Here is a 22,463-nt window from a genome sequence, read left to right as displayed (position 1 = left end):
CCATACCACCATAAACCAGAACTGAACAGTGCTCTGGTAAAAATAATAATAAGTATTATTATTAAATGATAAAGCGGAAAGTTACTTTCCTCCCTCACATCTTAAGACTTGGACCCTAACAAAAGCTTTAAACTTTTTAAATAACTGTGACCATTATTTATTTAATTTATATGTTGCTTGTTATTTTTTTTCTCTTCTTTTTTTATACCATACACAGCTGAAACTATTGGAATGGGGGTGGGGGAGCAGACTAATAAAGAAATGTTACAAGACAGGATCAGATGCCCCAAATCTATTTCAACCGTATGATGGCGTCTACATAACACGGCACTTCTGTCCGGAAATATGGCTGTTAGGATGCTGTGATTGTTTACTTCTAAGTGTGTGTTTTGCACAATTTCATTTTTCTTTTCTTTTAAAAACATTTTTTATCATCTTTTATTTATTTACTGGATAAAGACAACCAGAAACCGAGAGGAAAGGAGATGACAGAGAGAGAGAGAGAGACACCTGCAGCACTGCTTCACCACTTCAAAGTTTCCCCCTGCAGGTGGGGACTGGGGGCTCGACCCTGTGTCCTTATGCATTGTCATATGTGGCCTCAACCAGGCGCGCCACCAACAATTCATTTTTCTACTTAACACGTTTTTGTTTTTGTTGTTTTTAACTAGAGCACTTCTTAGCTCTGGCTGTTGGTGCACAGGATTGAACCTGGGAATTCGGAGTTTCAGACATGAGAGTCTCTTTGCATAACCATTATGCTATCTATCCCTGCCCCTGAGCATGTTTATAAACTATACACACCTATAAAGAATTGCTTTCAGAAAATAAAATGAAATCAAGTAACCCCTGGGAGGGGCAGGTACTCTGCAAAGTGAAGTGAAATGCACTGATACATGCCAAGAAGCAGGCGTGTATAGACGTGTGCAATACATACATGTCTAGGAGTTCTGCCTTGCCCAGTCACCTGCAGCAAACTCTTCTATAAGTAACAATGTTACTCCCAACAGGAAAAGAAACATCCTTTCTTTAACTCACTGAGCTGAAATGACAAACCCCCCCCCCCCCACACACACACACAAATGCACACAGACACACTCCCTACCCCCGAAGGATCATTTTACAGAATAAGGACAATTCAAACGCAAAGGATCACAATGAGTGATTATAATAGATGCTGGCAGTTCTAAGATGCCTCTCCTCAGGGCCTGACATTCTGGAACTGCCATATGTCTCTCAAGCCATACACTGACACAGCACAACCAGCAGCATCTCATAAGCAGAAAAATACAATAAACGGCAGCCTCTTAACAACCAGTAGCCTGCTAGCTGGTGAATCAGGGCACAAGACACTTATGAGCACTTCATAAGGACATGAACAATTGCTCAGTGTTTAAAAGCAGCAGAGACAGAAAACAGAAACAGGATTTAGATGATTCTGGAAGCGCTGGCTCATGCAACCATGTCACTCACTCTGGCAACTGGGCTGAGGCTTAACTGGTACCATGGGCCTTGCTCTGTAAGTTCTCGTACCTCAACCCCTACCTCTTCCCACACAGGATGGGAGTGAGTGCCTCGCTGGCACAGACAAGCTGCCCACCGCTGGGCCACAGGTTTGCAAAGCAAAGTCACTTTCTCTTGGATTGCAAAGACTCTGTGCTCAGAGGTGCACTTCTCTTCCAACTAGAAGTCCCTTCGGAGCCAAGACCATTCAAAACAGCCATCACTGGGCCAGCAAAACAGCTCACTTGGATACTGTGCTTTTTATTGCCATGTGTGTGACCCAGGTTCGAGCCCGGGCTCCACTACAGTGATGGAAGCTGTGGTCTTCCATTTCTCTTAAAAAAAAAAAAAAAAGTTCTGCATTCCAAAAAGAATTCTGGTCCATGCTCCAGGACCCAAAATGTTGGTCACCAGAAATCTTGATTTTATACCATTACTGAAGGGAAGTGAATCTGAAAAACCCCAGAGGAAGCCAGACATTTTTCCTTTCTTCTGAGAGAGAAGAGGAGAAAAAGAAGGACACTGAGAAGTAGTAATGGGTAGAGGGGTGACTTAGAAAGTAAGTGAAGGCAGGACCATTAACAATTTGGGTGCTGGGCTAGCTTCGCGGGCGGGAGACAGACAACCAGGGACTCGTGGCTGAGCTGGGAAGCACTATCTCTTTATTCATGTGGAACACAGCGCAATCTAAGCTAAACTATCTCTAATCACAATCCTATCCTTATATATACTAGCCAAGTAGGGTGGAAACAGGATGTGACATAGAGAGGGTGGAGCAAAAAGAAATTGGTAGAAATCAGGGTGTGACAAGGAGAGGGGGCGGAGCAAAAAGAGCGTATGAACCAGCGGGATTAAACCAATGACCTGGAGGCAGGGCAGTGCTTAGTTAACAGTGTTTTATGTAAATAGAATACAGTGTTAAGCAGGGGGGATTAAACTAATGAAACAGAAGGGCTTTTAGAAGCATACCAACATTTGGGGGGGGGAGAGATATAGATAGGTAGATAGATGGATATCAGGGTTTTTCAGGGGGAACGAGCCAGCCTGGCTCCCACTTCCCCGCCTGGCCTGTTGGCCACCAGGAGACAGGCAGAGAGCAGGGAACCATGGGCTAGCAGAGATAGGGGTGAGCTCACTAAGGGGTCTTCCAGCGTACCATGGCGGTGAATGATACACAAACCTCTTTAGGGTTCCATTGCAGGGAACGGAACGTCTTTACTGACGCAGTCACAAGTTTATAAAGGGGTAGCCGTGCAGGGGAAGTAGCCAGCTGGCCAATGAGGTCAACATCTCCTTATAAGGGAAAAGAGAGAAAGGCAATGAAAAGGTGTGGATGGTGATGCAGGAAAGGGGAAATAGAAATATAAGGAAGGCGAAGCCCACCAGAAAGGGGGGAGGAGTGGGTGATGCCGCAAGGCTGATAGGAAGGTTGGAATTCCCCCGAGTACTCAGGCCACATCTTGCTTGACCACAAGGCTGGCATGCCAAGAGGAGTCTGATAGAGGAGCTTCACATCAGACCCACAGATAAATAGATAGATAGACAGACAGACAGACAGACGGATAGACAGATGGATGGATAGATAGATAGATAGATAGATAGATAGATAAGTAGGTAGGTAAGGAATCAGTCCATACCTATGACCCTGGGGAAACTACAGCAGTTTCCAGTACAGGAGATGGGGACACAGAACTCTGGTGGTGGGAACCGTATGGAATTATATCGCTATTATCTTATAATTTTGCAAATCACTATTAAATCACTAATAAAAAATAAATTAAAAAAAAAGAAGAACAAAGCAGCTATCAATCAGTTCAGTATGCACCTTTTACTTCCTGGACACGTGTCCTTGAAGAAGGCACGCTGGCTAAACACCACTGCGTGGGGTCCACATACTAATCTCACCGGCCACCTGGGTACTATGTCCCCACAAGGGACCCACTACCCTCTCTACTGAGCCTGTCCCAGCTCAACTTCAAATATGGCCAGAGGGAATTGCAACGAACTTCTTTCTGTTCCCCAGGAACATTTTTCTCTGCCATAGAAAAGCTCACACAGCAAGCCCTGATTTCCCCTCTAATTAGCAGCTGAGGGCCTATTAGAAACCACACTTTTCATTGGGAGGACGACCTCAAATTCTTTCTCCTCCCACATGGGCCATTTTACTGGTATCTTGGGGTTGGGGGTGTTGTCTTGGGACAGCAGAGAAATTCTCTCCAGGACTCCTGCACTGTCTCCCCAGAGAAGCACTTCCCACAGATCTCAGCTTCTCTTCTGCCCTTTGCCATCTCTGTACACACCGGCACGGGTCTAGAATGTTAGACATGAGAACCTAATCAGTGCTGGCACAAAGCTGAGGCAGAAAGACAAGGATCTTGCCCAGCTCCAACATCTGGGATTCACGCTCAGGCCACGAACTCTCCCAGCCTTTGCTCATAACTGTTATCCCTACAGTGTCCCATAAGGCTGCTGGAAGCAGCCACAATTCTAAAGTGGGTCGGCTGGGGGTGGGGGCGGGGGTGGGAACAGTGCCTATGTAGCATGAATCACACATCCAAGAGGTCACAAGTTCTATCCTTGGCACCTCCACAGTCAGAAATGACTGAGTGGAATCTGGGGGATCTGGGCCCAGATTCTTCCCCAAGGAAGAAAGAAAGCTCTCTCCTTGGCTTTCTGCTCAGAAGATCCAGATCTTGCCCCTAGAGACAGTTTAATTCTCACTCTAGAAGCATCCACTGTCACCCTGGTAATGACAAAATGCTTATCTTGGACCAAAAGGGTGGTATGTTTTCAAACAGCAGAATAAAAAGATCAAATAGCTGAAACCCCATTATAAGACAAATGTTTTGTTTGTTTGTTTGTTTTTTAATTTTTTGGTGTCTCCGGAGTCCTACTCAGATGTGATTTCACAGCTCTAGGTTGCCATGTCTAGGTGGAGAGAAACAGGGAGAGACCACAGCACCACAGTGCTGCCACATGACGCTAGGGCTCTAACGTGGGTTGCAGGTGAGTTAACTCTTCAAGGGTTCCTATTCTATTTCCACTGCTCTGTGTTCTCAGCTGTCATTTTAAAAGCTTCACACCATCACCACACCCTGGTCAGTTCAGTTCTGGGGGCCTCTGCCCTCGCTCCAACTACAAAAGTCCAAACACCAGGGAATGTGGTTCCTCTCACTAATGCAGAAGCTCAGAATTCAGAGACTTGAGGTCAAGTACAAGTTCTGGCCCCAGTGACCATGGAACCAGGTCAGTGTATGGGACTCCGTGCCCTGCACAATCAAGACAATCAACTCAATGCCTATTAAGTACGTACGACTGACTGAGGCTTTACTGATGGTACTCTAGTGGACGGATTCCTAAACCAAGGAAACAAAATCTTGACAGACTCCACATCCTCATGTTTGGTTTGAAAATGACAGTACTGGGAGCTGGTGGTAGCACACCTGGTTGAGTGCATATGTTATAATGCACAAGGACCTGGGTTCAAGTCCCCAGTCCCCACCTGCGGGGCTGAGGAGAGGGGACTTTGCTAGTGAAGTAGTGTTGTAGGAGTCTCTCTGTCTCTCTCCCTCTCTCTCTGCCCCATCTCAATTTCTGGCAGTCTCTATTCAATAAATAAATAAAGATACAAAAAAGTTTAAAGGAAATGACAGTCCCTGACACAAGGGTAGCTGCTGAGCAAGTTTCTTGAACAGCCACAAGGTAAGGATGCAGGCAGACAGGCTGGAAACCCTAGTAACCAATACCTGTTCGTTCATACAACTGACTGCAACAGATGCTGCTGGAGGGGCCGGGCAATGACGCGCCTGGTTGAGAGCATACATTACAGTGCTCAAGGACCTTGGTTCAAGCCCCCATCCCTGCCTGCAGGAGGGAAGCTTTCACAAGCAGTGAGTCAATGCTGCAGGTGTCTGTCTTTCTCTCGCCCTATTTCTCTCTCCCCTCTTAATTTTTCTCTGTCTGTATCAAATAAAAGAAAGTTAAAAAAAAAGAAAGGAAGGAAGGAAGACATGAAAATGGATGTGGCTGGCTATACAGCTCAGCTGATGAAGCACTGGCTTTCCTGGCTGTGGTTCCTGGTTCAATCCTCAAAACCGGGAGTGCTAGAGTGGTGCTTCAGCTTGCCTGTCTTTTCCTCCTTCTCTCCGCTTCATGTGAATCTTTCTCTCTCTTATGTAATGAATAAAACACATCTTTCAAAAATGGAGTGGAAGGGGCTGGACAGTGGTGCCTTTGGTTGAGTGCACACTTTACAGTGAGCGAAGACCCCATTTCAAGCCCCCGGCTCCACCTACAGGGGAGAAGATTCACAAATGAAGAAGGGCTGCGGGTGTCTCTATTTCTCTTATCTCCTCTTCCCCTCTTGATTTCTGTCTCTGCCAAATGAATTAAAAAAAAAAAAAAAAAAAAGGAATGGAAATAAACACCAGGACAGTGATCGTGATCAATTTGTCCCATAAATGAACTCTAGTGGGGGCCAGGCCAGTAGTCCACATGGTACAAAGAGCAAGAACCTGCATAAGGATCCCAGTTCCAGTTCCAGGCCCCAGCTCCCCACCTGCGGGGGGGGGGGGGTGTCATTTCACAAGTGGTGAAGCAGGTCTGCAGGTGTCTATATTTCACTCCCCCTACCTTCCTGTCATCTCTGTCCTATATGACAATAATAACAACGACAACGATAAACAACAAGGGCAACAAAAGGGGGAAAATGGCTTCCAGGAGCAGTGGATTCATGGTGCAGGCACTGAGCCCCAGAAATTACCCTGGAAGCAAGAAAAAAAGTTGAGCTCTTGCTCTGAATGGTGGAAGGCGGAATCCTGACTGTAATGCTTTCTAAGGTAAGAGAGAAAGATGCGAAGACTTAGCAGCAGAGCTGATCTCAAACTGGTTCAGAACAGTCCCCTTGAAACACCCACTATCCCAGCATCTCTCCTGCAGTGACTATAAACATGCTTCATTAATATCATGAAAAATAGTGGTGATTGGAGCCAGGTGGTGGTGCACCTGGTTAAGTGCACATATTATAATGTGCAAGGGCCCAGGTTCGAGCCCCATGCCCTCACCTACAAGGGAAAAGCATCATGAGTGGTGAAGCAGTGCTGCAAGTGTCTCTCCGTCTCTTTCCCTCTATCACTCCTTTCCTTCTTGATTTCTGGATGTTTCCAATAAATAAAGATGGGGAGGAAAAGAGGGAGAGACAGACACCCGCAGACCTGCTTCACTGCTTGTGAAGTGACCCCTCTGCAGGTGGGGAGCCGGGGGCTCAAACCAGGATCCTTATGCAGATCCTTGCACTTTGTGCCACCTGCGCTTAATCTGCTGAGCTACCGCCCGACTCCGTAAAAAAAATATTTTTAAGAATGGTGGTGGTCCAATAACACAAGGTAATCAACTCATCTCTTATGGTCTCTCTTCTTCTTCTTTTAATCATTAAAACTTTCTGAAAAACTAATCTGTTTGGGTGTATATGAATGAGGAAAAAAAAATCACTGTAAAAAAAGATGCTTTGTAAGATCAATAGAATTCTTTTCTTACAGTTTCTTTTTAAAAATCATCTTTTTAATTTTTATTATCTTTATTTATTAGATAGACAGAAACTGAGAGAGAAGAGGGAGAGAGACAGAGAGACAGACACCTGCAGCCAAGTGTCACCACTCGTGAAGCTTTCCCCCTGCAGGTGCAGACCAGGGGCTTGAGTCTGGTCCCTTGGGCACTGTGATGTGTGTGCTTAAACAGGTGTGCCACCACCTGGCCCTTCTTATAGCTTCTAAAACAATATCAACAACAGTGTGCAAACACTGAAAACTCAGGAACACGACATACGATTTTAAGCAAAAATGCCACTGCTATGGGCTTAGGGAGATAGCTCAGTGAGGCAGAACACGAGATTTGAATGCTTGAGCCCCCAGCTTGGATCCCAGGTACTGCTCTATAAGAGGAGGGGGGAGAGGAGATAAAAGGTGAACATCAACCTCACCAACGTGTCCCGGAACTAACTTCACCTCTCCAGGGCCCTACTCAACTAGGAAAAAATAGAAACAGGCTGGGAGTATGGATCAACCTGCCAACACCCATGTCTAGTGAAGAAGTAATTACAGAAGCCAGACCTTCCATCTTCTGCATCCCATAAAGAATTTGTCTATACCCCAGAGGGGAGAAATGGTAGAGGAAGATGATTAGAGGGCTCTGAACTCTAATTCTATCTGGACCCAGAGAGAGAAGAAGAAAAAGGAAGGGACATTTGGAATTGGTAATAGATGTAGGTACGTCTTAGAAAGGAAGAGAAGGCAGAGCCACAGGAAAAAAATGGACACACTTATATATGCATATGTGTGTGTGTGTGTGTGTGTGTGTGTGTGTGTGTGTGTGTAGACAGAGAGAGGGAGAGAGGGAGAGAGAGGGAGAGAGACAGAGAGAGGGAGAGAGACAGAGAGAGGGAGAGGGAGAGAGAGAGAGAGAGATACAGAAATAATAGTCAGCCTGTGTCTGTGACCTTGGGAGAACCATTGCAGTTTCCAAGGAGGGAATGGGGACACAGAACTCTGGTGGCGGGAACAGTGTGGAATTGTACCCCTGTATCTTGTAATTTTGTAAACCAATATTAAACCACTAAAAGAAGAAGAAGGAGGAGGAGGAGGAGGAGGAGGAGGGGGAGGGGGGGAAGAGGAAGAGTACGTCACCACCACCACCACCACCCAGCACAGAGGACTGTGGTCACTAACTGCCAGCAGGAACACAAGCAGATCTGCAACAACAACAACAACAAATTTGCATGCTTTCTATTTGGAAAAAAAGCTGGCAGGATTTGGCCTCCATTCTGCTCCCAGCTGCACAAAAGTCCCTTTCTACCTGAACCCCCAAACCCTGAGAGGTGCCAGCAGTCCTTACATTCTCCCTGGCGGTGGCCCATTCTCCTACCGGGATTGGCCAGAAGCAGAGCTTTACTTACTGGTCTCACAGCCAACGCCCAGCAGTGCTGGGGAGTGACCGCACACCAAGGGAGGTGGGATCAGAGGCCGCTGCCCTCCGTCTGCTGGAGGGTGGCCCGATTTTAAGACACGCCAGTAGCTTCTCCCTTAGCAAGTTAGAAGTTTATCTAATGTGCTTTTTTCCCCTCTCTCTTTCTTTCTTTCTTTTTTTTTTTTTTTTTTTTGTGGAGCAGGAAGAACACGACCATTTAAAAGGAGAGAGAAAGAAGTTTGAGATCCTGAGAAAAAGTCAAATGACTAAAATTAAACACGAGGGAGACACAAGAGGGGGAAGCCAAGAAAACAACCCTAGGAATCTAAATATACAACCAAGAAAAGCCGTTTGATCACCAGGCAAACCGTGTGAATAAATAAAATACCATAAATGCTCGAAAGGGGGAAAAAAATAGGAGAAAAGATTTCTTCTCACTTCCATGCTAAGGAAATTGCAAGTCTGTTTGGTGGAACAACAGCTCACGTGCTAAACATTTGACTATGGCTTTGAACAAGCTATGTAACACTATTCAGTTATAAATTATAGTAAAACAAAAAATAGAGGCTGCAGGGTGGCACACCTGTTTGAGGGCAAATGTTACCACGGAAAGGAACCCAGGTTCAAGCCCCCAGTCCCCACTTGCAGAGGGATGCTTCAAACAGAGCTGCAGGTGTCTCTCTTTTTCTCTCCCTCTCTACCTCCCCCTTTCTCCCTCAACTTTTCTCTCTCTCATCCAATACAGTAATAATCCAATAATAATCCAATAACAAAATAATAAATATATTAAAAAATGTGAACCAATCATTTCTGATTAGTGGATAAATTTGTTTGGCAGGAGGGCTTGCTTTGAGTGTGAATAAAGGAGTTTAGTTTTTAATTTTTTGTCATTTAAAAAGTTTATCCTTGGGAGTCGGGCGGTAGCACAGCGGTTGCACGTGGCGCAAAGCACGAGGACAGGTGCAAGGGTCCCGGTTCGAGCCACGGCTCCCCACCTGCAGGGGAGTCGCTTCATAGGCGGTGAAGCAGGTCTGCAGGTGTCTGTCTTTCTCTCCCCCTCTCTGTCTTCCCCTCCTCTCTCCATTTCTCTCTGCCCTATCCAACAATGACAACAATAAAACAACAAGGGCAGCAAAAGGGAATAAATTAATATTAAAAAGAGAGAGAGAGACAAAGTTTATCCCTGGGACCGAGTGTTGGTGAGTAGAGTGCACATATTACAGTGTGCAAGGACTCAGGTTCAAGCCTCTGGTCCCCACCTGCAGGGAGAAGGCTTTGTAAATGCTTAAGCAGTGTTGCAAATGTCTCTCTCCCTCTGTATCTCCCTCTGTCTCTATCCCTCTGTATCTCCCGCTGTCTCTCCCCCTTCCCTCTCGATTTCTGGGTGTCTCTATCCAATAAAAAAGAAATAAATATTATTTTAAAAGGTGTGCCCTTTTTTTAGTGGTCATACAGGGTCCCAAGGCAAAAATATCAATTTTTTTTTTTTTTTTAACCAGAACACTGATCAGCTCTGGCTTACGGTGGTGTGGTGAGCGGGATTGAACTTGGTTCTTCAGAACCTCAGGCATGAGAGTTTCTTTCTTTTTTTTTTTTAAAGATTTTTAAAATATTTATTTATTCCCTTTTGTTGCCCTTGTTGCTTTTATTGTTATAGTTATTATTGTTGTTGTTATTGCTGTCATTGTTGTTGCATAGGACAGAGAGAAATGGAGAGAGGAGGGGAAGACAGAGAAGGGGAGAGAAAGATAGACACCTGCAGACCTGCTTCACTGCCTGTGAAGTGACTCCCCTGCAGGTGGGAAGCCAGGGGCTCGAACCAGGATCCATACTCTGGTCCTCGCGCTTCGCGCCACCTGCGCTTACCCTGCTGTCCGACCGCCCGACTTCCCAGCATGATAGTTTCTTTGCATAACCATTATGTCATCTACTCCCACCCAATGTATCAGTTTTGAATAATGGTTTGAAGATTTTTTTTTAACCTCCCAATTAGGTAGGAGGGGGTGAGGGAAATGGATCACCCTGTTCTCCAAATCAAAGGAAAGTGCAATGTATTAATGTATTCACCTTTTTCTGAAATGTGTTTCTGGAATGCTTTCTGGTGCGGCATTTGCGTAAGACCGCAGAATCCTTGCTGCGTCTCCTGAACCTCCCCTCAAACACCCTTTTACCTGGCTGGCATCTGAGTCTGGGGACACACACACACACACACACACACACACACACACACACACACTCTGTGTTACCAGAGAAACAAAGTCAAAGTTGGTCCCCAGGATGAGGATGGGACAATCGGCAAGGCCACAGATGGCAGGGCAGGCTGTAGACAATGTACTGTCCATTGTGCTCTGAACACGCTGAATCACTGCCCAGTTTTTTTTTTGGGGGGGCAGCCTCTGAAAGGGGCCCATTGTGAGGGCTTCTGCTTTCCAGAGCAGGGTTCAGGTTGCTGTAGAAACGTGCCCAGTGAATTTCCTGACCCATGCAATGAAAGTCTCAGCTAATTGTCACAAACTGCAGAGTGAGTGTGTCCCTCCCATGCCACCCCACTCCCCTCACCCCACTGCCACCTTTTTAAATCTTTTTTTGGGGAAGGGCATCTTTTCTTATCTGAACATGACCATTTGCTGCCAGGATGGGCCACTGGGACAGAGATGGGACAGAATTTCTAAGAGCCACAGCTCAAGAAGCCACCCTGGACCGGGTTGAGCATACGGGGCCAGAGGTGGTGCTGTCCACTCTGAGGTGGCATGGGAGTGATGGGGAAATGGGAACAAAGATAAATGAATGAGTTCACTCACTCATTCATCTGCTACCTCCCTCCCTCACTACTATAGTTATGTGCCAACCAGGAGCCAAGAAATCTTCTGGACCATGGGGACAAGGCTCCAGCATTCACCAGACTCACTCATGGTCGAAAACAAACCCAGAGGAGAGACAGATGGGAAGGCCAGAAAGTCCAGGCCAACTACACTGGAGACAGGAAACAGGCAGCCAAGATGGAACCCACACCAGAGGGTGATGCTCAGGACACAGGAAACTGTCCTCCTTCAAAAAGGAGCAGACTCGCCCTGCAGTGGGAGCCTCACCCAGCAAGACCACCACCCACCCCCATTTGATTGTGGCTCCCTCAGGATTTAAAAGCCTTTTATTGCTCCCAGGGAAGTCCTGAATGAATCAGGCGGCTGAGCAGACAGGAAGCAGGTACAACCTTCTTTGTCACAAAACTTGGACAACCTGGCAAAATCTCCATGCTCCTTCAGAAGGAGCCGGAGGAGCGCGGGAAGCGGGGCAGGGCTGGAAAGCTCATTTCCGTCTGGGCTCCTGAGCTTTGTGGAAGGGGCCCATTGTTTTGCTAGATCCCTGCCCACTGGGCTGTGAGTCTCACCTACTTAGAAATAAAGAACCTAGAAACAACCAGTGGCACCGCTATATAAGATACTGGGTACTATATAGCAAACCCTAACAAAAGGACTTTTCAAAGTTAACCCAATTACCAAATAATGTGATGATAACATTAACTATCGATTGTCTTTTTGAACCCTAAGACAGCAGGAACCTCACATCTCCACTATACAGCCTATATTTCCCCCAGTTCTAGAACCTTAGGATAGGGCCCACTTTCCCGCATGCCTCTCCCAATCCATATTAAATAATATTGCATCTGCCGATCGCAACATAATCAACACAACGATTGCCACCTCAACATGCTTCAGCTCAGACTGTGTCCAGAGACTACAGGTGTGGAATGACAACCCTTCAGCTTCATTACTCGGCCACCAGGTTCCAGATGCCATCAGGATGCCGGCCAGGCTTCCCTGGACTGAAGACCCCACCAATGTGTCCTGGAGCTCTGCTTCCCCAGAGACCCACCCTACTAGGGAAAGAGAGAGGCAGACTGGGAGTATGGACCGACCAGTCAATGTCCATGTTCAGCGGGGAAGCGATTACAGAAGTCAGACCTTCCACCTTCTGCAACCCACAATGACCCTGGGTCCATGCTCCCAGAGGGATAGAGAATGGGAAAGCTATCAGGGGAGGGGATGGGATATGGAGATTGGGTGGTGGGAATTGTGTGGAGTTGTACCCCTCCTACCCTATGGTTTTGTTAATTTTTCCTTTCTTAAATAGAAAATAAATTTTTTTTTAAAAAAGGAATGAAGAACCTGGGAGTCAGGCGGTAGCGCAGCGGGTTAAGCGCACGTGGTGCGAAGCACAAGGACTGGTCTAAGGATCCTGGTTCAAGCCCCCGGCTCCCCACCTGCAGGGAAGTTGCTTCACAGGTGGTGAAGCAGGTCTGCAGGTGTCTATCTTTCTCTCCCCATCTCTGTCTTCCCCTTCCTCTCTCCATTTCTCTCTGTCCTATCTAACAATGACGACATCAATAACAACAATAATAACTACAACAATAAAAAATAACAAGGGCAACAAAAGGGAAAACAACAATAACAATAATAACCACAACAAGGCTACAACAACAAGGCCAAAAGGGAGGGGATGGCCTCCAGGAGCAGTGGATTCATGGTGCAGGTACTGAGCCCCAGAAATAACCCTGGAGGCAAAAGAAAAAAAAAAAGAACCTGAACCAGCAGCAGAGCTAAACTAGGGGGATTAGGAAACCCAAGTGGCTTTGCAACACCATACACACGATTTCAAACTAAACCTACAAAGGTAGCAATTCCAGCCCGAACACCTCACAGCTCAGGGCTGAGAAAAAAGTGCGGTTATCCATCAGCACGGCCCAGAGAAGCAGCAGCTGCCAGGCTGCAGAAGGCCTCCCTCCTCTGAGGAAGAACGGCAGCCATTTTCAGCCTACAGCCATTTCCCTACTTGGAGTGGAGCTTCCTGTTTCCTCTGTTGGGCATCACAAGGCTCCCTAGAGCCGCAGAGCTCACAGGCCGTCCCTCCACCGTGTGCATTCTTCTCGGTCCACTCGCTCAAGGCACTGTGCTCAACAAAACCCTAGAATTCTTGGGGGGGTGGGGAGTGGCGTAGGGAGAGCAGCCACCACCCCCCCCCCCAGTCAGTGTTCCTGGGGCCTCTGCTCTAGGCACCTTCCACAATAACCGGGAGCAGGGAGGTGGGGGTGCCGGGCAGAGAGGGACGGGGAGCTCTACCAGCTTTGACAGCTGCTTAATGATTCCCAAGAGAGGATGGGATTTGAGCTCATTTTGGTTTGTTTTTGATTGTAGGCTTATGGAAACATGGTGTGTGTGTGTGTGTGTGTGTGTGTGTGTGTGTGTGTGTGTGTGCAGATGAAGGAGGAAAAGAGAAAAAATGAGAGACCTGCTGTGCTGTGGAGGAACCTGGGGCCTTAGGCATGCAAGTCCTGTACTCTACTACTGAGCTATATGCCTGGCAAAAGTATAATATTTTAACCCTTTAAAAAATAAGAAATTGGGAGTCGGGCAGTAGCGCAGCGGGTTAAGCACAGGTGGCACAAAGCACAAGGACCAGTGTAAGGATCCCGGTTCGAGCCCCTGGCTCCCCACCTGCAGGGAAGTCGCTTCACAAGCAGTGAAGCAGGTCTGCAGGTGTCTGTCTTTCTCTCCCCCTCTCTGTATTCCCCTTCTCTCTCAATTTCTCTCTGTCCTATCCAACAACAGCGACATCAATAACAACAACAATAATAATAACGACACCAATAAAACAAGGGCAACAAAAGGGAATAAATAAATATTTTTAAAAAGAAATTGATTAATTTAATATTTATGTATTTATTTACTTATTTATTTATTTTTACCAGAGCACTGCTCGGCTCTGGTGTGGTACCGGGGATTGACACTGGGACCTCTGTGCCCCTCAGGCATGAAAGTTTTTTGCAGAACCATGATGCCGTCTCCCCAGCCCTCCCTTTTCATTTACACTACTGATGTATATATTTTTTTTTAATAAGCGGGCTAGTTGTTTTCTAGAAAGCCCCTGGTATTTCCTCCCAGTCAGATTCCACTTTTACATTTTTGGCGAGAAGCTGACCTTGTGTCCTTCCCAGACTGTCACATCTGGAGGGACATGATGTCTGTTGATGTTTGTTGGTGATACTTAACACTATCACCTGGCTAAGCACAGCTGCATTTCTCTACCACCTAAGTTTCTCTCTCTTTCTTCCTTCCTTCCTTCCTGCCCTCCTTCCTTCTTCTTCCTTCCTTCTTCATTCCCTCACCCCAGCCATGTAACTGCTAAGAGATGTGGGAAGACACTTGGTGAATTATGTCAAGATCCCGTCCCTCACGGAATTCCAACAACCGACTGTGATACAGAGAAAATTTAAAACCCCTGGCCCTGGAAGTAGGCACAAAGACCAAATCACCAGACGTTCAAGCATGAAGTCCCGAGTTCAATTCCCATCATTGTGTGAGCCAGAATGATGCCCTGGTTCTCTCTCCCTTTTTCCCTAATAAATGAAACCTTTTTGTTTGTTTGTTTTTTAATTAAAACCGACTCATACGGCAATCAGGAGAATGCTTCACACCTGGAGAGAGAGCGCAGCAGACAGAGAACGGTTTGCTCCTCTGGAAAGGGGTGTATGAAGAAATGAGATCTGTCCACTGTTCAAACTAATGTGGAAGTGGAGGGGGTGCGAGGGCATTATCTCTGGTTCCCACCAGCAAGGCACCACAGCCCCTGCATCCCACGAGAGCACCAAAGACAGAAGAGGGGGAAACTCCATGGACAGTGAAAATGTGCTTCAGTTCCAGTCTCTCTCTCTCTCTCTCTCTCCCTCTCGCTCTCCCTCTCCCTCTCCCTCTCCCTCTCCCTCTCTCTCAATATAAAATAAAAATTGGCACAGGGAGATGGTTTAGTGGTATCACACAAATTCAAGGCCCTGGGTTAGAGCCCAGGCACTGCATAAAAAAATAATAAGATAGGGGAGTCGGGTGGTAGCGCAGCAGGTTAAGCGCAGGTGGTGCAAAGCCCAAGGACCGGAGTTAAGGATACTGGTTCGAGCCCCCGGCTCCCCACCTGCAGGGGAGTCGCTTCACAGGCAGTGAAGCAGGTCTGCAGGTGTCTATCTTTCTCTCCCCCTCTCTGTCTTCCCCTCCTCTCTCCATTTCTCTCTGTCCTATCCAACAATGACATCAATAACAACAATAATAACTACAACAACAATAAAACAGCAAGGGCAACAAAAGGGAAAATAAATAAATATTTTAAAAAAAGATAAAATACTAATACTACTAATAAGACTGGTGGATGTGGAGGAAATTCTTTTGAACTAAAGACCTGACAGCCTTGAGTGAAAAGAGTGACGTTTAACAAATCAGCTCCAAGAGGCTGCCTGCCAAGCATTGTTCTCGAGTTACACAGTGGGAAGAAATTCTTGATACCCAACCTTAGTTCCCAGTCATTCCTGTTTCCACCAGGGAATCTGGCCCCACCTGGGAGAGCTATCAGTTTCTCTTTGCTAACGTTTCTTTCTTTTGTCACCAGGGTTGTCGCTGGAGTTCACTGTCCCAATTCCAATTTTTTTCTCTCTCCTAATTCCAATTTTTTTCCCTCTCTCTCTGTAGATGGAGGGTGAGAGGCAATGGGAGATAGAGAGGTGAGAGGGACAGAAACAATGAGAAAGCTTCCCTGGCCCCCTCACCACCCCTCAGACACTCCCATGTGGCAGCCTGGGGTTCAAACTCAACCCCCCACGGACCCCCACCCCTGTACATGGTAATGTGTGCCTACGACCAGGTGAGTCACCTGCTGGTTTGCACTAAAAAAATTTGTGTGGAAATATTTCCTCAGATGACTTGATTCTACAAGAGGGCCTGGCAAATGGTCACTCCCACAACCTACAAAGCTGAAACAGAAACTTGAGCAGGAAGGCCGGTCACCACAGAAAATGATCACAGAAATGAAGACTGGAACCCCGAGATTCTTGCCGCTCTGTCAATATCAGCCACAAAGTCCAGTCAGGGCTCAGAGCCCACTCCCAAATGATAAATGTAGGCTAGTGATTTTAGTTAGTTAATTAATTAATTTTATTTACCAGGACACTAATCAGCTCTGGTTTATGGTAGTGCTGAGGATTGAACCTGGAATCTCAGAGCCCCAGGCACGAAAGTTCCCACGCACATAATAACCATTATGCTATGCCCCATCCCCAGCAGTGATGTTATATAGCTACTGCTAAATATTTCAGAAAACTACAACAAGAAAAGAAATAAAGTTTTATACTTTTTTTTTTTTGCCTCCAGAGCTATTGCTGGGGCTCCGTGTCTGCACTACAAATCCACTGCTCCTGGTGACCATCTTTTTTCCATGGTTGTTATTATTGTTGTTGTCATTGCTGCTGTTATTGTTGCTGTTGCATAGGACAGAGAGAAATGCAAAGAGGAAGGGAAGACAGAGAGAGGGAAAGATAGACACCTGAAGGAAGGCCTGCTTCACTGCTTGTGAAGCGACTCCCCTTGCAGGTGGGGAGCCGGGGGCTCGAACCGGGGTCCTTGAGCTGGTCCTTGCGCTTAACAGTACGAGTTTTACACTTTTCTTTTAAGTCAAAACGTCACAGTTGAAATTCCTTTGTTTCCCTTTTTCTAGAGAAAGTAGTGACATTGAAACTGTAGGTGGTGTCTCAGAATTCCTCAGGACTCCTAACGTACACACAGGAGTGGGCACCGGTGACAGTATCCTGGAGAGCAAAAATTCAGGGACGGCATTCATTCTCTCAGTAAGCACTGTGGTCTTTTTCCCTGAAGCACACCCAAGACCTTGTAACTATTCAGCCATTTAACGGAAGTCCATGAAACCTGTGAGGGTTTCTGCACCTGACCCAGTGGGGATAATGACTTGCAAGTGAATGACTGACACCTACAGTGACAGTTCCCCAGGGAAGTTCCCCAAGAATATCTCAGTGATTATCACCTTGTTATAGGAAATCCGACTCCTGGCTGCCAAGCAAAGTAGAACAGACCCAAGCTCCCATACCCCAGTGATCTTTCTATTTCTATTTCACCACTTGAGAAGCTTCCCCATGTAGCTGGAGACTAGAGGCTTGAACATGGGTCCTTGTGCACTGTAACAGGTGTGCTCAAACAGGTGCACCACCAGCTGGCCTCTCCAGTGGCTGACCTTCCTCCCTCCCTTCCTTCCTTCCTTCCTCCCTTCCTTGTTCTTTCCTTTCTTTCCTTCTCTCTCTTTCTTTCTCTCCCTTCTATTTTTATTTGATAGACAGAAACTAGGAGGGGAGTGGGAAATAGAAAGGTGGAGAGAGAGAAAGAGAGAAAGAGAGAGAGAGAGAGAGATCTGAGACCTGTTTTACCACTCTTGAAGCATCCCACCTGAGCAGGGCTCAAACCCAAGTCCTTAAACATGGTGACAGGTGCGACTTAACTGAGTGCGCCACTACCCGGCCCGAACCAGTGATCTTTCTTAACAACTGAATTCTAACTTGATGAGCCTGTTTAAGAGATCTGGGGTCTAAAGCAAATCATTAAAAAAATAAGTAAGTAGGGCAGGGGTTGATAGCATAATGGTTATGCAAAGAGACTCTCATGCCTGAGGCTCCAAAGTCCCAGGTTCAATCCCCTGCACCTCCATAAGCCAGAGTTGAACGGTGCTCTGGTAAAAATAAATAGATAGATAGATAAATAAATAAATAAATAAAATAGGAGTGGGGAAGATAGCATAATGGTATGTCAAAACACATCCATACTTGAGGCACCAAAGTCATAGGTTCAACAGTCCCCTATACCACCTTAAGCCAGAGCTGAGCAGTGCTCTAGTTAAAAAAAAAAAAAAAAGTATATATATCTCCATCCCCAGCTACAAGATGCAAAAGTTTGGGGGTGAGGACTACGATATAATCTCCCACCTGACAAGAGGTTTCAAATATCTGCTCTGGAATCCTTAAGTCTTTCATGGAATATAAGATCATTGTCAGACTTTGTTGGCCTCTGATAGGGACTATTCACTGCAGACTACTAGCTACTCTCTAACTCATCACCAGGGAAGGTGTTAAATGCTGGCTGTGTACTAGAAGCTTCTCAGTATGGGCAATCTAGGGCAGCTCTTAGCAATCAGTAGGTGTGACAGGGCCAGCCCCAGGAGAGAGACTGGGGATGGACTGGGTTTTCCTGTTTCAGCTTCCTTTTTTTTTTTTTTTAATAAAAAGGAAACATTGACAAAACCATAGGATAAGAGGGGTACAACTTCACACAATTCCCACCACCAGAACTCTGTATCCCATCCCGTCCCCTAATAGCTTCCCTATTCTTTAACCCTCTGGCAGTATGGACCCAAAGTCATTGTGGGATGCAGAAGGTGGAAGGTCTGGCTTCTGTAATTGCTTCCCCACTGAACATGGGCATTGACAGGTTGATTCATACTCCCAGCCTGTTTCTTTCTTTCCCTAGTGGGGAAGGGCTCTGAGGAAGCAGAGCTCCAACACATTGGTGGGGTTGTCTGTCCAGGGAAGTCTAGTCAGCATCATGTTAGCATCTGGAACCTGGTGGTTGAAAAGAGAGTTAACATACAAAGCCAAACAAATTGTTGACCAATCAAGGACCTAAGGGCTGGAATAGTGCAGATGAAGAGTTGGGGGGCCCTCCATTTTGTAGATGGCTAGTAGGCCTATTTTAGTTCTATTCCAAAGGGCCTGTGGCTAGACTAGTTTTTTTTGTTGTTGTTGTTGTTTGTTTTTGTTCCCCCCCCCCCAGCCTGAAATGTGATATGCTGGTGGACCCAAGTTATTGTCTGGGAGATGATGTCATGGCTGGAAAAAAGACCAGAAAGCTGGATCAGGGAAGAGAGTAGCTCCCTAATATGGGAAAGGGGTATAACTATTGTTGACTGTAAACCCCATCGATTTGATGTGATCTGGGGCCCATAATCAGCTTAGGAGCTTATAAGACCTCTGCATCCCTGTAGATCTGAGCTCACATTCTGTGGCCATGAGTAGGAACATTCCATGCCGCCCCAATATTGACTCATCTTCCTCAGGTGTAGCATAGAGTATGTTGTCCATCCTCCCTTCAGGATGGAACATTTTCTACCATTGTTGATCCAAGTTGAGGGAAGGTCCTATGGGGGCCCACAAAGGGATCAATTGTGTTGTTCCTGATAGAAATGACCAGTAACAGTGGAGAGAGGGATTTATTCGAGGTTTAGGCCCATCAACTCTGTTTGGGAATCTCAGGACTCCCCGATTAGGGCCCCAGCTGATGGGGGGGCCTGATAGTGACTAAAGAGTCATCATTAAAGTATGCCACTCTCTTGCCCTTATTCAGCTTTTGCAGTCCTTGCTTTGATAAGGTTAGCTATGGAGTGAGTGAGAGAACTGTTATATTCATTTTGATAATATTAATTCTTCCAATCCATGAGCATGGGATGTCTTTCCATTTCTTGGTATCATTTTCTATTTCCTTGAATAGTGACTCATAGTTACAAGTATACAAGTCTTTTACTCAGTATACAAGTCTTTTACTTCTTTGGTCAGGTTTATTCCTAGGTATTTCATTGATTTTGCTACAACAGTGAATGGGAGTGATTTCTGGATATTTTCTTCTTCAGATTTAGTGTTTGCATAAAGAAATGCCACTGATTTTTGTACACTGATTTTGACACCTTGCCATATTGCCTAATAACTTCCAGTAGTTTTCTGCTAGATTCTTTAGGTTTTTCTATATATACTATCATATCATCTGAAAATAGTGAGAGCTTGATTTCTTCCCTTCCAATCTGTATTCCTTTGATTTCTTTCTCTTGCCTGATTGCTATGGCAAGAACTTCCAATACTACGTTGGAATTAGAGAATACCATGAAAGGAAAGGTCTCACTCAAATAAGGATGTCTCTGGACACAGTCTGAAGTGAAGCAGGCTGAGGTGGTACTCATTGCATTGATTAGGTTGGGATCGGTGGATGCAATATCATTTGGTATGACTTGAGAGAAGCATGGAGGGAAGTGAGCCCCACCCCAAAGTTTCCAGGACTGGGGGAAATACAGGCTCTATAGAAGAAGTGGGAGGTTCCTGCTGTCTTAGGGGCTCACTTTCCTGCATGCTGAGCCATCTCCTGACCCCTAGAGTAGGGTTTTATGCCCTCTGACAAGGAGCCACCTAAGTTCCCAGGGCTCACAGTTTACCTCCACACAATGAATAACGAATCCAACTTTTGCAACTGGGCCCACGTTCCTCCTGCCTGTCGATGGCTCTGAGACCCTGGTGTGTTGACCACAGGAGGTTCAGTTAAAGCCTGTCCTGCACATTCAGAGCATCTGCAGTGGGCTTGGCCACCTCACTGTAGCCTGGGCCAATTCCCTCATCCCTAAATGCTTCTCTTTCTTGATTGGTAAACTGAGGCCGGCGATGCCGACGTCACAGTGTTGTGAAGACGCCATGGGAAAATAGGCGTGCAAGTGATTTTGAAAGTTCCTGAGCACTTCATGAATCTCTAGGGTTTGCTTTTGAGGACGCCAGGAAAAATGATGACAAGTTGCATTCTTCTCAGGTTTGGCATGAACCAGTTTATAGCTTCTGTAATGTCGTCAGGGAGGATTTTTGCAAGCACAGTCCCCTGTGGCCTGTGTTCCCAAATGGAGGATGATCCCCTGGGCGTTTCCACCCTAGCTGGCTCAACAGAGTCCTCTGGAAGGGGAAATTCTTCAGCAGAGAAGATGCCAGGTTCATCTGAATGGAGAAAACAAGCCTGAAAATGCCTGGGGCCTGGGAGGGAGTCCTGAGTTCAGTTTCAGAAAGGCATGGTTTGAAGCTCTCACACAAGAGAGAGAGGAGGAAGAGGAGGAGGAGAAGAAGAGGAGGAGGAGGAGGAGAGAGAATGAATCATTCCTGCTCTCACACAAGAGAGAGGAGGAGAAGGAGGAGAGAGAATGAATCATTCCTAGCCATATCTCCAGGAAGATTTTCAGTTTTGTGAGTTAGAACCCTAGAAGTTTTCTAGCTAGAAGGTGAGTGCGATCTATCTAGATCTGCATGTTTTCTCTCCAGACCTGTGTACGTGCTCAGTGTCCTCTGTTTAGTTCCCTTTCCTGTCATGTGACCCATTTCTAGACTGTACACGTTGCAGTGACACTAGGGCTCAATTTCCTCCTGTGATTCAGCCTGTCGGCAAAGGTGTGTGTGTGTGTGTGTGTGTGTGAGTGTGTGTGTGTGTGTGTGTGTGTGTGTCCGTCCAGTGACTGAGAGGTAGGGTGCTGGAGCAAATGTTTTAAAGCCTTTGGTGGAGTCTTCGCTAAGGAAACCAGAGAATGGCCTCTGGCATGGGTTGGCAGAAGCTGAAACAGGTTAGTTGTTGCTATAATCACATTGTTTGGCAATTGGGTTAACTTTGAAAAATCCCTTTGTTAGGATTTGCTGTATCATACACACTATCACCATATTTTATGTCCTTTGAGATTATTTATTTGTATATAGCTGTGCCACCGGTTGCTTCTGTTCTCCCTGGACTAAGCTTTTAAAAAGAGATTCAACATATCAAAGACAGCCTATATATAAAAAGACTCAGTTTGTGCTTTAAAAAGTTTGAAACATTCAATTTTTCCCCTCTCATATTACTTAAATAGTGATTTATATGACTACAAACCAATAGGCGTGTACATAAAACACCATTCCCACCACCAAAAGACTGTGTCCCATCCCACCCCCCTATCCCCCCCCATGAAGCTGAACATCCACCCTCACCCTCAACCCAGGGTTTTTCCTTTGGTGCCCTACTCCAAATTCAGTCAGATCCTGCTTTGAGTTTCCCTTTCTGTTATTCTGAACGTGCAGGACAGGCTTTAACTGAACCTCCTGTGGTCAACACACCAGGGTCTCAGAGCCATCGACAGGCAGGAGGAACGCGGGCCCAGTTGCAAAAGTTGAATTCGTTATTCATTGTGTGGAGGTAAACTGTGAGCCCTGGGAACTTAGGTGGCTCCTTGTCAGAGGGCATAAAACCCTACTCTAGGGGTCAGGAGATGGCTCAGCAGGGAGAGTGCAGGCCCTGGGTTCAAGCCCCGATACTGCACATTAGCACCACAGACAGCACCACGCTCCAAGTAGCATCGGC

The 22,463-nt window shown here is 46.3% G+C and overlaps 1 protein-coding gene across 1 annotated transcript in view; it reads right to left on the bottom strand.

Moving 5' to 3' along the window:
* The window catches only part of MYO1E (myosin IE), a 221,547-nt gene that overhangs the window by 143,177 nt on the left and 55,907 nt on the right, over positions 1–22,463 (bottom strand). The gene's annotated exons all lie outside the window — the stretch shown is intronic.

This window comes from Erinaceus europaeus, chromosome 16 (assembly GCF_950295315.1).
Source record: "Erinaceus europaeus chromosome 16, mEriEur2.1, whole genome shotgun sequence".
Classification (NCBI taxonomy): domain Eukaryota; kingdom Metazoa; phylum Chordata; class Mammalia; order Eulipotyphla; family Erinaceidae; genus Erinaceus; species Erinaceus europaeus.
Note: the sequence above shows the minus strand (reverse complement) of the source record. Positions and strands in the feature narration are given on the sequence as shown.